An 18,808-nucleotide genomic window follows, 5' to 3' on the forward strand; every position below is an offset into this window, starting at 1 on the left:
CACTCAGGGCATTACTCTTTAAAGAATCTTTACGGGTCAAAGAGGAATAGGTCTACAGGCTGTGTGTATTCCCCACAGATCCTGGGGATGATGTCAGAATCCCTTTCCAGATGTGTTTAACACTTTGTGGTTACTTGTATTCCCACCACTGAGCATCAGTGCTTGTTAATTTGAACTGATTCCAGCACAGGCTGACCCCAGCTCCCTGGATTCGGTTACATTAGCTAAGAATGTCATCCATACTGTACCCTTTCAGAGAGTCCTAAAAACAGCTCTTCACCTACTCTTCCAAGACAAGTAATAACTTCTGCCAAAGAAAGAAGGTGGAGGAATATGGAGAGAGAGAATATGATTAGCATACTACCAAGATAGCAAAGAGTAGAAAGAGAGGAGAAACTAGGAAAATAATATGTGGGCTCACATTTATTCTCAAAGCTGGGTTAATATCCATTTGCTCGTGTCTAAATGAAGCTCCAATTAAAAGCTGCTACTGGATGAGAGAGAGAGAGAGAGAGAGAGAGAGAGAGAGAGAGAGAGAGAGAAGAAGCAGGCCCAGTATAACTTCTAGCACAGGCCGAAAAGCTGCCTCTGCCTCTAAGGATCAGGGCATTCTGTATTTGATGGCAGAACCTAAGTCAGAATCTCCAGCACAATCCTCAATGACTGAACACATCAGAGTGAGTTCCCCTGACCTTGAGATTGCTTCTCTAGCTCTTTAATAAGAAAGTACACAAGAACCAAAGGGCAGAGCCCCTCTCACCACCTCAGTTGTTTGGACTCAGTGACTCTAGTCCACCTTGTCCAGATCAAGGGCCCTCATGAGTGACTGTGACCCAGATCTGAGACTCACCCAGGCCTCAGAGGGCTAAAAGGTAATCCTAGACAAAAATGTAAAAGGGAGAATTCAGCTGGTGCTCAGAAACTCCTCTAGCCCAGCCTAAAAAGAAATCACCTATAAACGGAGTAACTCCTAGTTCTTAATTCTAGGTCTTATCATTTTGCTGGATGTCTTGGGGCACAGCTCTAAACTTTTCTGGCCTCTATTATTTTGCCCACCTAAGAAAACTAAGGTAAAATAAATTTTGTAACCAAACCATAATGAAGCTCTCTAGGTGTACTCAGGACACCTGAACTTCCTTTGACCCAAAAATGGCTATCTGGAAGTCAATATCCCCAGAATACATTTCAGATCTAAGCTGGAAATATATTGGTGTAAACTAAGAAAGTTCAGAGCTCTTGCTTGAGTAGAACTAGATGCAGCAAAGACATGGGCTTTTTGCATGATTGGTATTGTAACAGAGGCCACAGGGAGTGGAATTAAATATGACACCTTCTTCATTTATGATCAAAGTGCCTTCTAAACTCAAATTGGGCTCCTTATATCACACACCAGATGGCAAGAAATTAAATAAATTTAAGTCTTTTTTATGCTATCCCAATTACATCTATATCAGTTCATAAACATGTTCCAGCAAATGCTGGAGTTTTTTCTTTCTTTGAAAATCCTCTCTCAGTTGTACACAATCATAAGGATGGCAGCCGGAAACCCAGATGGCATGGAGGAACCTGGCATGGACACGGCGTCCAAGATGGTGGCAACCGAGACACCTGCACGGCCCCTCAACTGCATGGAAGCCTAAGCTGGTGGTGGGGGTGGTGGCCGAGGACTCCTGCACCACGTGAGGTAGCCGGCAGCTGCCCCAGCCCAGCCCACTGGGGACCCTGCAGGCCTTGGTCAGCAACGGCGAGGACACGGGCGGCGGCGTGGGCAGGGAGCTGGTGGACCTAAAGGCCATCTGGAATAAGACCAAGCACGACATGAAGATCCCCCTGCACAGCACAGGTTTCGAGCTGAAACAGAAGATTCACTCGATTACAGGTCTCCCACCTGCCATGCAGAAAGTCATGTATAAGGGACTCATACCAAAGGATAAGAAATTGAAAGAAATAAAAGTGACAAGTGGGGCCAAGATCATGGTGGTTGGCTCCCCTAAAAATGATGTTTTAGCAGTAAACATACCCAAAGATGCTATGCAGCGGAATACAAAGGCCAAAGAGAACAAGAAGGAGCCTCTCTGTAGGCAGAAACAACACAGGAAAGTGTTGGATAAAGGAAAACCCGAAGATGTGATCCCTCTGTCAAGGGTGCCCAGGAGCACCTGCCAACCGTAGCCTTATCCAGCATGTACAATAAGTCTGGAGGAAAAGTGTGACTCACCCTTAAGTTAGAGCAAGACCAGCTGTGCATAGGCACTAAAGAGTAGACTGAGAAATTGCCCATGGGCTCCATTAAAAATGTGGTCAGGGAACCTATGGAAGGACACAAAAACTACCACATGATGGCGTTTCAGTTGGGCCCCACAGAAGCTTCTTACTACTGGGTGTAATGAGTTCCAACTCAATATGTGGATGCAATCAAAGACACTGTGCTGGGGAAATGGCAGTATTTTTAAAAGCACTTTCACCTCTGGCCCAGGAGACTGACCCAAAATGAAGGACATTGCAGATACAGGCCTGCAGCATCCCTGGATTTCAGAGTTCTGGAACTCTGTTCAAAAAAGAAATCTATATTCAGTCTAAGGTGATGTGGTAACTGAAGCCAGAGGTGATGTGCTTTTACCATTAGCTTAATTTTAACTTAAAATCACTGGTTGCTTTTCTTGCAGTCAGTTTCATACCATTTTTAAAGTCATTACGGTGGAAATCAATAAATCTGACTTCAAAAAAAAAAAAAAAAGAATCCTCTATCACTTCATCCTCCTTAACAAAAGATCTCACGCACTTAAAAAGAGGATGGAGGCAGGCCAGCTTCAGGACACATGCCACATGGGGAGAAATGACTGTCCCAAAGAGAGGGGTCTACACCCCTCTGACAACTCCACAATAGCCAGGCTACACACAAATGCCTGAAATAAGGAAGTCCATCAAGAAAATGAACAAGCTGGCAAGATGAAGGCTTCTGGCCCAGAGGGCTTGCAGCTGGTCTGGACATTCATCAAAAAATCTGAATTTAAATGGAAGACACATTTGACTGTGACATGTAATAAAACAACTAGAGCGGCAAAGGGTCTTGATTTTGGTTTCCTTTCCACCCTACACATCTCCTGCCAATGGAAGAGTGAGCATGCTTATGGTGCTCCTGGCACATCCGGGGTAGTTCCCATTCACACTGGTCAACCTTTGGGATTTTCCACACATTACAGGGTCATCACCCAGATAAAAACGCCTACTTGGAGCCTAGAAAGAAATTGTCAAATCTGAAAGCCCATGAGCTCTCTCAGCCAGGGGACCATATATAGTAGACACTACGGAATCAGATCTCAGAAGCTTAATTTCAGATTGACCCCTAACCCGCTTTATGACTCTGGGTAATTCACCTACTTTCTCTAGACTCTGATATTCTCACAACATCAATAATGAGAAAAGCAGCCCAAATGATCTCCCAAATCCCTTCCAGTCTTGACACCCTCTGACTTTATGACTAAAGAGTAATACTAATGAGGCTAACACTGTGGCTTAAACTCAACAGGCGTCTGTTAGGTTATGCTAAGAAAAACTCTATTTCACACAGACAGAGCCATTCTAACCATGTCCTCCTGACACCAGCCATCATACAGATGTGTACCACTGGTCCAAGAGGCCCCTTCTACAGAGAAAATTGAGTAATTCAGTAATGGCTGATTTATTCACTCAACAAACAAATATTTACTAAGCACCTTCCAATCATTAGGGATAGAGCAGAACAAAACAGGCATAATCCCCTCCCTCACAGAGCTTACATTCTAGGGGAGGGGGAGGCAGACATTAATCAAATAGGAAATACGAGGTGGGGGCACACTTTATAGAGAGTGGTCAGGATGGCCTTATTGATAAGAAGACTTTTGAGGAGAAATCCAAGGGAATGAGCCAGCAGATACTAAGGGGAAGAATGTTCCACACAGAGGGAACAGCAAGGCCCTGAGACAGGAACAGGCCGAGAACAGCTGGCATATTAAAGGAAACACCATGAGCCCAATGTTGATGAAGAGGAGTGAGAGTGAGAGAGTAGTAGGACACATGATCAGATAGGTAGGAGTCACCAGATCATTCAGGGAATGGAGTAGCATGATCTGAATTCCATTTTCAAAGGATTGCTCTACTTGTTATGTTGAGAGTAGACTGAAGGGGGCAAGAATGGAAGTAAGGAGACCAGTTAGGCTACTGAGATAATCCAGGTGAGAGACGATGGCAGCTGGGCCCAGGGTGGTAGCAGTGAGGAGCCATGAGGGATAGCCAGAGTCTGGGAAATATTCCGCAGTGGAGTCAACAGGACACTGAGGGACAGCATCTTGAAAAATCATGGGACTACTGCAGAATCTAATGACGCTAAACAACACAAATTCCAACATCTATTATGAAATCTTGGGATTAGGGTTTTGTTCATCGCTGTCACCCAGTGTCCAGCACAGTACCTAGCACAATACCTGGGTATACAGAAAATGTGGAATGAATGAATGTGGAACTGAATATATTACAAAGCCAGAAGATCCACAGCTTGATAGGCCATCAGGAGAACAAAAAGCATTTGATACCAGCCATATTTTACTAACAGTGAATCTCCCTCGCCTGGGTAAATCAATCTCTTTTTACAAAAAGTTCCCCTTTACTAAGTGGTAGATTAACGGGTACAAAATTACAAGTAGATAGAAAGAATAAGTTCTGTTGTTCTAGGTTGACTATAGCTAATAATATTATGTTGTATATTTCGAAATAGCTAGAAAAGAGCATCTTGACCATAATCACCACAAAGAAAAGATAAATGTTTAGGGGATGGATATGCTATCTACCCTATGTGAATCATTGTACAATATATGCATGTATTGAAACAACACACTATACTCTACAAATAAGTATAATTGGTTTTAAAAAAAAAAAAACATTAAAAAATCAACAAAAAAAAAGTTCCCCTTTGTAACTCATGTCATGGTAGTAACTAGTAAAGCTAACAGAAAACGTCACATAATACAGCTGAGAATCTAAACAACTCAGCCATTTCCCTAACAGGCCATATGTAGTCACCAAACCTCATACTACGCCTCAGCACCTTCCATCTAAAATATAGGGGAAAAAACAAAAATAAATTAAAAAAAAAAAAAGAAAATATAGGGAGAAGCATTTCGTGAGTAAGCTCATGTTTTAATAAACAGTCATAAGGGTCTAAAAAAGTACATTTATGAGTAATATTATTAAAACAAGCAAGGAATCACCCTAACCAGATCTATATTATTCCTACAGGAGAGGCCAATGGGGCTGTTCTTCCTCTGTAATGTTGAAGACAGGAATTTCTAGATTTTTTTCCCAATAGCGCTGCTGTGAGAAATGTGACAATTCCCAACTACAGAAGCTCCTCTGTCAAGGTGACCCTTGAAAGTCCCAGAGTTCTTAACCTAGAGACTGACAGTGTGCAAAATACAGGAGCATAAAAGACAGCATCACGGAGAAATAACGACAAAGTTGTGTTATAAACTACTTTCTGGCAGCACTTTTCTCAGTTAAGTCATTGATCATCTTGAAGGGCTAAATTAAAACCCAACATTAATCAGGCAGTAGGTGTGAAAAACATCTTATTTACCAAAATAGAAAAAGGAGAAAGATAAGACATGTAAAGTGGCTGAGACCAAATTACATTGTAAGGGAAGCCACAACATTTGGGAGACCAAGTCCTAAACAAATTCATCAGCTGAGTCAGAACGATGTGACCTTGAACTAATTATTTAACTTCTGTGCCTCTGTCTCCCATCTGCGCCTAAGTCTCCCACTCACTGTAAAGAAGAGCAAATGATTTCAGCCCCCTCCTATCTTAAAAAGGATGTTATGTGGCTGAGATCATGTCTCTGAAAGCTCCAGGGGTTTCCTGGAGAAAGGCACTCCACAAACAGAGAACACTGTCTTTAGTAAGATAATTAAGGATCAGGCTGCCCTTAGAAACATCCCCACAGTATGGAGGTTCCCTCTCTCCAGCATCACTTGGCTTCGGATTTGGGCAACCAAAATATGCCCACATAACATGCCAAACTCAAGGTGGGGCTTCTTTGCAGATACTATCAGGAGCCCTATATGTGAATCCATTTTCAGATATATAATAACTGCATTCAGGTGTTTAATAAACATTCAGTGATGCTTTAAAATCATCAGTGTCTTCACTGAAACAACCATATTATTGCCTATCTATTAGGACAGATGGCGTGGGAGGTATGAAGTAATAGAAGGCCCATGATCATGAACCCTCGGGCAAGTCTAATCCTCAATTTCCACTTCTGTATTATGGGCCTAACAATACTGAGGATTAAATGAAATAACATGTGAAATGCTGCTGGCACAGCCATGGGCTCACAGAAGGAGTAAAACAAGTGCTAAAGCCCTCTTCCCTCCGGGACCCTGCTCAATAAATAACAAGTGCCGTTAAACCTTTAATTGCAGATCCAGAGGAAAATGAAACAGGAAAGGGTTCACCCATAAATATCATCTGCCTTTATTCCCCAATAATTACTCGACTGGAGCATAGTAAACAGGCCAAATTTTAATTAGTATCATAATGTGGGATGTCCCAGGTAAGCCAGGTTCTTAAAACTCCAGACAATTGGGAGGAGACTGGTTTCTAATGGACTACCTCCATACCTGGCCTAGTCAATGACAGAAGCAGACCCAGTCCTTTGTCCCAGCTTCCCAAAGAAATTCATTAGCCAGGCACACAGGGCTCCAGTGGGCTGTGGGGTCAGAGGCTTTCTATTCCGGTGATTGTGGTCTAAGAATAGAACTCCCAAGTACAGGGCAAATGGACTCACAAGGATTGTGTTCATCTACTATCCATATCACCATCTGAGGACTATTTAAAGCACAAGGCCAGAAAGCCCCCCTCTGAATGGGAGGACTGATGAGGGGAAACAGGCAGGGTGTGTTTTTAATATAGTTCCTCTATAACTTGTAAATATACTGCAACTTGTAGAGCCCCAATGTGGTTCCCAGGGTCTTGAGAAGCAGATCCATCCTCACCAGCTCAGATATCTCACTTGGCTCCCTCTGTCAGCCATTGAGCAAAGAAAGTCAAGTTCATTTGGCAAATAGAAAAGTGGAAAGTGAGGAGGGAAAGGTTTGCACACTGCTAAGTCCATTACTAATAAGAGAAATAGCTAAAGCTGTTTATATGCTTCTACGTGCCAGGCCTTACGAGGCATTTCACCTTAGCTTGCTCTAACCTCACAACCTCCCTATAAGGTAGCCAGTTATTCTGTTCACATTTTACAAGAACACTGAGGTTCAGGGTCGGCCCAGTGCTCACTTGGGAGAGTATGGTGCTGATCACACCAAGGCTGCGGGTTCAGATCCCTATATGGGGATGGCTGGTTGGCTCGCTTGGGAGAGCGTGGTGCTGACAACACCAAGTTAAGGTTTAAGATCCCCTTACCAATCATTTTAAAAACAAAAAAACAACAAGAAAAAAACACTGAGGTTCTGGGAGATTAAGCAATTTACTGCTGTGAAACAATGTGCATGTGACCCAGCCAGGATTTGAACTCAGGTCTCTTTCACACTAAAACTTTTTGTTTAGGGTTTTGTTTGTGATTACACCATGCTGCCTCTCTTGGTTTCTCTCTGCTAATTTAAGAATGCAAGGAATCTATAATGCAAAACCATACTCTAGACATTAGATCTCATACCTTATTACTGATGTCATCAATTTGGTGAGCAAAGAAAATTAAGTAGTCCAAGGCCAACAGCAGAGTCTTTAGGGACAGAAACCAAACAATAATTCCAAGTAGCTAGACAAAACAGATAAATTCCACATCCAAGGAATATTTACTAGAAAGACCAGGTGGCCTTCAGCCTCCAATAAGACTTCATCTCATCATTTCTCCTGTCCTGACACCCCTACACTTCAGCTGGCTTCATATATTCTGAAGCCACACCAAAGACTGACCCAGCACCTTGCCATCACTAACCCAAAGTCAAATTCTTTGGGATCACATCAACATGAAGGTGTTATTTGCAAAGCCACTTCCCTGACCAGCCTCCCTGCTGCATACCTCTAGTCAAACTTCAAATTTCCCAGAACACATCGAAAGTGAAAACTCCAGGCCTTACCACATTCAACAGAACTGATCACAATTTGTCACATCAGGGGAATGATGAATTCTCTAGCCCTCTTACTTCCACATCTCTTACAGAAAGTTACCTTCATTGGAATCTTTTGTGTCACTTAAATCATTGACAGCAGTTGGAAGGGAATGGAATGACACACGCACACAAAAATTTTTTTTGGCAGCTGGCCGGTACAGGGATCCAAACCCTTGACCTTGGTGTTATCAATACCACACTCTAACCAACTGAGCTAACTGGCCAGCCCCATAAAAAAATTTAGTAGCAATGATAAGCCAGAAAAAGTAAATGTGATACAGTCTAAACCAAGCTGGGCATGTCTTCACAATTCCTTGGGAATGACTTTACCTGAAGGCTGTATAACTCATTTAACTCAGCACTAAGATAGAAAAGTCTAGGGCTCTACAGGATTCCTGGTAGTAACCTCCACACTTTTCTATGCCAGTTCTATAGAGTCTGGCTCTGACATGGTTACCACTTCCATGGAGAAGCTGACAACAAAAGGTAACATTCTTTTTTCTACCCTCCTCCTCCCAATCAGATGAAGATAGCTAACTGGCATTTGTCTTCTCTAAGGAGGCTAACGTGCAGCAGTGATGCATTGTGACAAATGGAAAGTATGGGGGTCTCAAATAATCAAAGCACAGAGTTAACAAGAACATGCTGTTAACCAAGTTAACAGTTGTCGAATCTATAGCTGGTATTCTTCCTACATTCATTTCTCACAAATCTTAAATCAGAAGAGAAGGTAAAAGGAAGCTCTAAGGGTCTATGCATCACTCTTAAGAGAGGAAAAAATTTCCTTTCTTCTAAGAGGGGTGTCCTGGCTATAATATCTTTTGGGGTGATTAAATGGACTTGGTGTTCTGAGTAAGAGAGAAAGGAAATGAGATTTTTTTTTCCATTTAGAGAAATGAGGAAGTGGAATGATTTATATATAGGCCTGATTCCTTTCAGAGAGTCTGTTTGGAGTTAATGCCACAATTTCAGTCCCTCCTTCAAGAGATCCCATCTCATATCAGGTTCTAATTAAAAACATGCCTGCTTTAACTACTGACTTGTAGTTGCTATCAATATTAAATAATAAGCATATAGGGTAGGGGCTGGACGTATATTTGTTTTACTACACCCAGTTCAAGTAAGTTCAAAATAAAGATTATTCAACAATAGAGACAGTGACAATACAGATCCTGCTAATACCATCACCATAATAATCCTATGGAAAAATACTACCTGCAAACTTCCTCCCTCAATCACACCATCAGACAGGGAAGCTTGGATGATCAGTCCAGTTTCCAGATGCTAATATATTCAAATCAATTAATCGGACTGAGTGACTAGAAAGTGGCCAACACTCCACTGTGTGCCATAATATACATATCAGGCATTTCTAGTCCTGCCCTTTAATTTTCAAAAGCTAATCAAGTACAACCCTAATGTGAAAGACTGAACAACAAATTAAAAAGTACTTATACTGCTGAAGAAGGTTTAGTCCAGTCAGCCAAGGCACCCCTCTCTTTCTCAGAAGCTAAGCCTACCATGAGTGAGAAAAGCTGCTCCATCTACCAAGTCAATCTAGATCATCTCTATGGAAGAAGTAGGACAAGTGGGAAGTCCACTTCTCAAGACTGGATCTACCCTTTCTCTCCAGATCCCCTAGAAGAGAGAGCCACCCCCTCCTCCATCTCAGTCTAAGAGTATAAAATTTTCTGCCAAAAGAGGAAGGTCTGGAGGATACTAGCAGCAGTCATGAGTTTCCCTATGACTCGAAGCCCCTTGGCTCTAGTCTGAGGCAGTCAGAGTCCACATTCAGAAGCATCTCGTTTCCTGTTCTTCTCTAGGTTAGAGCTCCAGCTAAGAATAGCACCCCATTCATACTGCTGTGTACACATCCTTTTCATTTGCTGTTTTCTCTTATATATGCATGAAACCCTGTTCTTGTACAATCTCCAAGGTAAATTGAAATATTTTTCAATGGGCACAGAGCAGCAGTTTTATTCCCTGTCCAGTCTACAAAAAGGCATTGCGTGGAGCAATTCCACTTCAGAGCTGAGTGTCACAAGAATAGCTGGGGCACAAGCTCCCTCTTTGAAGCCCCAAATAGAGATTCACACTCAGAGCTAATACCTGGTGGCAATACATATAGGATGCCTAGTACCTGCCCGGAACCTCACCTCTGTACATGTCCTAAACCTAAAGACCAGAAGGCCATAAAATTGTTCTCTTTTCATTACATTGGACCATGTGAAATTACTTACGAAATGGCAATATTATATGATTTAACCTAATAGAATCCAAAAAAGCAAATTGGGCATTTTGCTAATGAGCAGAATGCAAAACCCATTGTTTCCCAGGTAGCTCCAACCCAAGACCATTTCCTATTAGTCTTTAGTAACTAAAACATTTTGCAGGAAGGCTGAAACCTATGGAACACCTTGTAAGACAGGCCTGGAATTGGTAAGAGATATCCATTCCCTCATTCCTTCCATATTTATATCCATATTCATTCTTGGTCCTCAAGAGCTCACAGAGGAAGAGGCAAGTGAACAGGTAAGTACAACACAGTTTGGAAACTGCTACTACGGACAAGTACAAATATCAGAACTCTGTATATACTCAATTACATCATTTGTCACCCTGAATTTTGCCTGCCTGTTTGTACATGGGCCTCACAGATTAGATGACGGGCATTCAGAGGCAGTAACCATATTCTCTTTGTCTCTGAATCCCCAGCATCCAGTAAAGTTTTTGCACATAGTTGGTACTAAATGACGTTTGTCCAATGACTGAATGACCTAGAGGCTGACTGGTCTCTTTGTGAAAACGAGATGAGTTAAGTACTGTTTCTGTTAAGAATGTTAAGGTTCGGGGCCGGCCTGTGGCTGACAACACCAAGTCAAGGGTAAAGATCCCCTTACTGGTCACCTTTTTAAAAATAAAAAATAAAAAACTAAAAGAATGTTAAGGTTCTTATATTTCTGACCAGACTATTAATTATTGCATGAGAAAGAGAATAGCAGACTCCTTCCTGATTATAGAACAAAGAAAAGCAGAAAGGGGTTGGGGGGCGCTATACTGTATAATCAAAATAAGACTGAAATTACAGAGTAAAGTCTGCCTCTGGGAGTGTGGCAGAGTCTTTTTCTCTCTCAACTTAACATCTTATGATTTCAATTGATTTTCCTTACCTTGTAAATACAGAACCATCAACAGCAAAGGAAGGAGACAGAGAGAAAGAAAAAGAGAAAGAAAGAAACAACCATCACGGCAATCCGTTGAACTTTTAGAAAACTAGATGTGGAAAAGGGGGCGTAGGGAGGAGGACTAAAGAGGAATTGGTCAACAGACACAAAGAATGGCTGCGTATTGTAATCATAAAAGGTGTTCTGTGAACTAAAGCAAGGGACAACCCCAAACCACCACAGCTCAGGTGTGAGGAAGCACTTACCATTTATTTTGGAAGAGTGTCTATTGAGGAGGTGGGGGGCAGGTATTAAACTCTGGGGGCTGGGATACCTTTTATAAGTTCAAAAGAAGCCCCCCAACAGAGGACACACACACACACACACACACACACTCACAAACACACAGTCTTTAAAAACCCTCCCAGGCTTTAAAAAGTCATTTGGGTCACCTTTAAACCTATAGAGCAATTATTCCTGAAAGAAACAGCAGGTAGAAAACTAGCTCAAAAAAAAAAAAAAACTCATCTTTCAAAGTTGACTATTTTGATGTAGGCTCAAGAAGTCTCTCCCTCCCTTTAAAAAACCAAATCTGTGGGAAAGGGTAGCATAAATCTCTTCCTGATATGAAATCTTTATCTATACATTAACTTCTAAGGGAGACTAGCCCGAGCAGCATACTGCTTTCGAAGTAGAGGAAGTCTTTATCCTAATGAATTGATCTCATCAATTTAACTGCACATTTGATCCCAAGACCCTTTGTGGGCTTGATAACCCTGGGGAGGCCCTTAAGTGAGGCTGTCCCCAGGGTGGCCCACTTCATCACAGCCACCAGCAGACAGGAAAGGGCCATTGGGGAGATTCTTAGTTTATTATGTAAATCACAGGAAGCTCCATTTAGTTCCTCTCCTGTACTGCAGCATCCCTAGTTCTGCCCAGAGCAGAGGTAGGAGAGAAGTCTGTCTGCATAAATGAAAATGACATGGCTGGTTGCTCCTGTTTTTTGGTGGATGGTCCTCCACAAGCACCTAACTGCGAATACCCGCAGTTGTTTTTCTCTTTTTCTCTCTCAAACCTATTTCAGTTGATTTACTTCCAAGAAATGCAAGAAGTGACATAAATGGCAAAGGGTTAAGGTCAAGTTCAGAAGCCCTGTGGGAAAAGCATAGACTTCAGAGGCAGACTTGGGGATCCTGTATCTCAGTTTCTAGGACCTGTGTGACCTTCGGCACGTTACTTAATTTCTCTGAGCTTCACATTCCTTCCAATCCTCATCTTTAAAATGGGGATAAAAATACCCACCTCACAAAGCTATTGTGAGGATTGGTTTTTTGCAGCTTCTAAGGCCAGAGGTTTTGTGAGGCCTTTATGACTTCATTCTGTCTCAGGGAAGCAGAAACCGGATATAAAACTGAAGAAGAGTGACATCCAGATATGGCCTGGGCACAAACAAATCCTGCTTACATGCGTGTGTAGGATACTGCAATTTCAGGGAGCCCGCTCCAGGTGTTTAAGGCCAAACTAGAAGAGCCTTCCACAGTGATGGGTGCAGCACGTTTTCACAAACATGCTGAACACCACTGCAAAATTCCCTCCCCAGTCTAGAATTTCTGAGTTGGCCAGCTTTATCCAGTTCAGAATAAGACCCAAAGACTGCCAAGACCAGTCAGTGTCTTTCTAAGGAATATATTACCCAAGAAAGACCCAGAGAATTTATTCTAACATGAAATCAGCCTTACTAATAAATAAAGTTACTCCCCTCAATCAAAATCTACATTTTTCCCAAGACATCTGTCAAATATCATAACTGCTACAGACAAGTGGAAAAACTGGCCACACAGCAGCATAAAATCCCTCTGGCTGAAAAGTACATCAAGAATCCTTTCATTTAACATCCAGGCCAGGGTGTCTTTATATCAATTTAAAGCCAACCATTAAGTAGCTACTGGTCTTCTTTTGAGAAGGGGGGACTAGAGAAAGTGGCCTCCAACTGCCATCTCCTTCCCTTTACTGCTATCTCCCTCCAACCTACAAAAGAGGGTAGGCACCCTCTTAACTCCAGAGAAGAAAAACGATCCTTGTGGCATTCAGAAGTAACCTTGCAAAGAAATTCTGTTTGCCAGCCCACAGGCATTTCTTTGGTTGGTTGGTTTTTTTTGTTGTTGTTGCTGCTGTTGCCTTCCTGACCAGGAGGCCCACAAACTAGCACTTTTTTAGATTTAGTTCTAGCTGTGAGTGAATTTGTAAAGCTTGGATTTGCGATATCTGCTGGGTCCCCAAAGTGTGGAAGAACAAAAGACCAAAACTCTCAAAAATTCAGCTCAGAACCAACCTCATGCCAGCAGCTAAGAAAATTACTTCCACCAACACTGTTCCCACATGAAGCCCTTCTACCCTCTGCCTAGCTCCCAGCCCAGTGGGACCCACACTGCTGTTTGTTTTGGCACCTGAAAGTAGCTTGTTCACATGTATCCAGACTGTGAGAGCAGGAGTTTCAGAAGGGCCTTCCAAGAAGGGAGAGGCCTGGGAGGAAAGTGACAGGCAGGGTTTAACGTCCCACAGTAGCTTATTTTCACTGCCACTTCGGCTTTACCTACCTACCACCTGCCAGAAGCTATTCAAACACTTTGAGCAATGCCAAGCCACAAGGATCGTTTTTCTTCTCTGGAGTCAAGAGGGTGCCTACTCTGGTTCCCAGAAGGCCAAAAGCAGGTGTCAGTTTCTCTCTCTAGATGGTCTTCCCTTTCACCCTGCCTAGAAGGATCGTCAATTCTTAAAATAAAAAGCAGCACTCTGAAAACAAACTGCACTCATTACTCGATTGTTCAAAGATTAAACCTTGTACCACATCCTTGCGGGCTCCCAAAGATTCTTCATCTATGAACGAGAATAATAACACAACATGTTTGTTGTGTCTTCTTTCAGGGTTGTGAAGATTAACTGACATAATATACACTTAGCACAGTGTCTGGCACATAGTAATCACTCAATAAGTTTTAGTTTTTATAGATATGACTTTTATTATTCTAAGAATGAAGTACAGTTATTATTAAGACAGTATATTCCCAAACGACATGTTGTGCCATTCCAATTGTAAAAGCTCCACAGTCAATTCTCAGTTTCTCATGCAAACAGAAGGAATGACTACAGGAAAAATCCTAAACAATAGATACTCTAAAAGTTCTTATTTGTATTTTGAGTACATTATGTGCAGTGATACATGCACAGATCCACTTATTCAAAAGAGCTGTTCGGCACCAACTATATGTACAGCACTGCAATAAGTGTGTGTGTTTGTGTGTGTGTGTGTGTGTACATACATATACATACAAACACATGTATACACATAATTAAGAAGATACATTCATATATATATATATATATATATAGTTAATACTTTTGAGCACCTACTACATATAAATAAGAAATTGGCCCTGCCATCCCAAAACTTATAGTCTAATAGAAAAATTATAATTATGGGTGCTAAGGTAAAATTCCTCATAGCAAGAAGTAGATGCAAAAAGAAGAGAAACATGTATAGATGATGCTTTCTTAAATGACTTGCCAGCTTATCTGGCATATTTCAACTACTCTTTAAAATACACCAGCTGGGTCCCACGGCACTCTGAAGGCTGGTTGCTAGCAAGCTCTTCTCTTACGTATGTGCTCACTTCCACTCCCACCAGCCAGGTTGGGTGCTTCCGCAGGGTGAGTAGTCTCGTTCATACTAGGTATACATGTTATTTTGATTACATATTAAATTATTAAACTAACTGATGAAATATGAATTCAGAAAAGATGTTTCTATGAAAAATAAGTTGAATGGTTTGGACAAAATTGATGAAGGCAAGTTGCTAAAAAAAATTGCTGCTGAATTAGGTATGGAGAAGACAATGGTAAAAGATTGTCGTGGTGGAGCTTAAAAATCTGAAGGTATTCTGTATTTTATTTCTCAAATTTTCTAAGAACTTGCTTCACTTAAAGACAGTGAAAGTGGAAATCACAGATGATATGTTAAGGGTGTAGTTTATGAAAGAAAGTCAACTTGGAGGACTCACATTCCAAGAAAAAGCACTGACCCACATCAAAAGATTTGTGAATGCACATACTTTTTTTTTTTAAGTTAAAATAAAATGCTTAAGAACTGTTTGTTTTTGATTTTTAAGATTCTCTGCTTCAACTGACTTTTGGGATTAACTGACCAACTACAGTCTAATCACCCCAGATAAGAAGGTGTCTCCAGTACACCTGCCTGTTTCTATCAGGATGATAACAACATGAGTTTATATTCCCTTAACCCAATCCAAATAGGGAACAAAGAAATTAGCCAAGGATTTTATAATATAGATTTGTTTAAATACCTCTCAAATAGATAAAGTGCAGGTGGAATACTGAATTTTAGCCATATTTCCAGAGACTGAGATGCTAATGCTTGTAAGCATGAGCTGTACACTGACTACTTATAGCCTGAAGCATGGATCAAGAGCTGAGGGATGTCCCAAATGCCACCTCCACTTTGGTCACGGGTGTGAATACAGTCCATCAGTTGATCCAAGCATCTGATGTTCCAAGCTGGCAAGTGCATCTCTGCAAGGAGAAAATGTCTCAAAGTGATGTTTTATTGAGGAAAGGTACAAGTACCAATTATCAAGGAGGAATGAAATCCCTTCCCAAGACCCTTTTATAGTCAGTCTAATATATTTCTGGTTTTTTTGTATAGAATGCAGGATTTCTACACCACATAAGATTCCACACATTGAAAATGAACTGACATCAGTAGCTTCTCACCAGTGCTTTCTGCCATCAAGATGCAGTCTGTCAAGGGAGGCAGCACAGGGCCTCATGTCAAGAGAAGTCTGCAGCAGCAAAAAGCCAAGTGAAAAGGGAGCCTTCAGTGGCGTTTCAATCACCTGACAATGTTCTTAAAAGAAACATTTAACACATAGAGGATCCCATTGATGAAGGAGAGAAAAATTACCAATCCTGTTTTTTTTTTTTTCTTTTAAAGAAAGGCATTGGTATGAGAGGAGGAAAAAGAACTAGGGAAGCCTTTGTATATTGAGAGCTGAGTTTATTTTTACTCTCTCCCAACAGAGGCAAGGTAATTCTGTAAGCATCATTTAACTTTCTCACTAGAAACAAAATAGAGTAAGTCAGTTACTACCTTGCATTCTACACTTTCAACTCCAGAATTACTTGTTTTTCCCTGAAAATTAAATTGATTCTCACAGAATGGCACCCAAATGTGTGCTTCCAAAGGCAAATCCCAAAACTGATGGGATCCTCAATGAGAGGATGAGGAGGCCTTTTCCATTTCAATTGTGAGTCAGGAAATCCATGTGTCTCATTTCCCTCATTAGGAGTAGGCCTAGATGACTTCTACAATCCCTTTCCTTCCCAAACTCTATGATTTCACAGGAACAAAAGGAAATGAGTTTCGATTATAACTGTTGAATGTTAAATCAGGTATCAGCAAGAAATTCCTAATTTGAGAGCTGTCAATCAGTGACACAGTTTTCAAAATACATTGTGGAATCTTCCCCGGAGACAGTTAAAAATAGGCTAGCAGCCATATGTCTTGGTAGAGTGCAACTCTTGCAGGAGGCGGGCATCAGAACAAAACCCTTCTTCCCTCTCTGGGAGTCTAAGAATGAGAAGTGATTAGGGCTACAAAGAAAAAAGGAAGGGAGCAGCAGCCCATCTGGGCCCAGGTGAAACTGTGGGGCTAGGCAGCTGAGACTTCCTGTGCAAAGGGAAAGTACAAGCTGCAAAGAGGAAAATACGAGGGGAAAAAGTCAGGAAATAACCACACAGCTCTGAGCTCTCTGGGGAGAACTGAGCCAATCTGCTTCCCAGCTGCAGCAGCTCTCTTTGGTCCTGGGGACTGGGAGCTCAGCCACAGCTCCTTGGGGAGGGTATTATTCCCTCCTTAACTCCCAAACAAGTATATGCATGAAGCCTAAGTGGAAAATGGGAACTGTAAGATAAATCCAGGATCTCCCCAGGTGACCAGCAGCACCCATGGGATATTTCCAAAAAGTTTTCCTTTAAAATACATTGTCTTTTTTGTTCTTTGCCACCCTCCTTGGCCACCTGTAATCCTACCCATTTCCTGCAGTTCTTAACATTTCTTTCATTGCGATGGAAAGCTCTCTTGGGGCAGAAAAAGGAACAAACCTTCACAGACCTTTAGAAACCTAACTCCAATGGGAAATGAAAGAGACAGCACTGCTACAGCCTGTGACCTCTGCGAAACTGAAATTGTCCCTCTGTCTGCAGACATGAGCAGCCCTTTGCCCCCATCTCCGTGCAACCAACTCAGATGTACATACTTGCGGCTCTCAACCAAGTCTTTGTTCCTACCACTATGTTTTTCCAAAGCACACTGGAGTCAGCCACGTGGATTTGTCACAAGGGCCTTCGGGTACCCAGCTTTGCTGGTAGACAAAACATAGGAAGCCTACTGTTTTCTAAGCTGCCATAGAGCAAGAGACCCCTGCAGGGGGAAAGAGGAGGGCAGTGAGGACAAGGAGTCAACACCAGGGACTCACCATGCTGAGGCAGGCAGCAAACGAAAGATGGAGGCGAGGGATGGCCACCAGCTGTTGAAAGCCAGACTCTAGTGAGTACAAGACAAAACCAGAGCCTAAGGCTCAGTTCTCTAAAATGGAATTTTTTTCTGGTTGAGGTTGCCAGCTAAGAAGAAACCTGAAGCTCAAGCATGCAGCCTGGTGATTTTCCCCCCTTAAGAAAAGCCAGAGAAATTTGTAGAGATAAGTAGAAGGAAATCAATACTGCAGGGCCCAAGATTTAAGATGAGCCTTTGCAGAGGAGAAATCTGAGTCTGTTCTGTCCTTGCAGCTGCCCTAGATCAGATGAGATGGGGTTTTTACCCCAACAGACCTATTGAGAAGAACAAGGAGATAATGGACATGAAGGATCCTGAAAACTCAAATAGCCCAAAACAAATGAAAGGGATTATCATAATAGCATAGGGCTGCCCCCAAACTGGATGACTAAATGGGAGCAAACGTCCCCTAGAAAAGCAGAGACCGCCATTCTGGATCACATTCTGTGGCCACTGCAAGGGCTCAGCTTGGGCACCAATCTTCCATCTTGCTGGTCTAGGGGCAAAGCCAACTATGAAAAGGGGCAGGCCCCTCCCTTCCTTTGCTGGATGCCACACAGCAACTCCAGGGAACAGTTATGGCCCAGCACCTGGCCAGACACCCTGACCTTCTGGAATGTGCCAGACACTGTGGTCAAAATCCAGGACTTAGGAACAATATATTGGGAAGTGTTTCTCCTCAGAACCTAACTCAGGTATAAAGGGAGGGCTCTGTCTAGGACCTGCTCTACATAGCTGTGATACTCAAGGTTTGCTCATTTTTCAGAGCTGGGATCTTCAACGCCTTTGGGATTCATTCATCGATATGGGATTCAGACTGCTTGAGGCCTTGGGGAACGGCAACTAAGCAGCAAAGAGCTGG

At 42.2% G+C, this 18,808-nt stretch overlaps 1 protein-coding gene and 1 pseudogene across 1 annotated transcript in view; one reads left to right on the forward strand and one right to left on the reverse strand.

Annotated features, from left to right (window-relative positions):
* Nucleotides 1-18,808, reverse strand: part of SRGAP2 (SLIT-ROBO Rho GTPase activating protein 2) — a 257,088-nt gene that overhangs the window by 212,382 nt on the left and 25,898 nt on the right. The window lies entirely within an intron of this gene.
* LOC134390884 (ubiquitin domain-containing protein UBFD1-like) lies at nt 1,464-2,453 on the forward strand (annotated as a pseudogene).

Source organism: Cynocephalus volans, chromosome 11, assembly GCF_027409185.1.
Source record: "Cynocephalus volans isolate mCynVol1 chromosome 11, mCynVol1.pri, whole genome shotgun sequence".
NCBI lineage: Eukaryota > Metazoa > Chordata > Mammalia > Dermoptera > Cynocephalidae > Cynocephalus > Cynocephalus volans.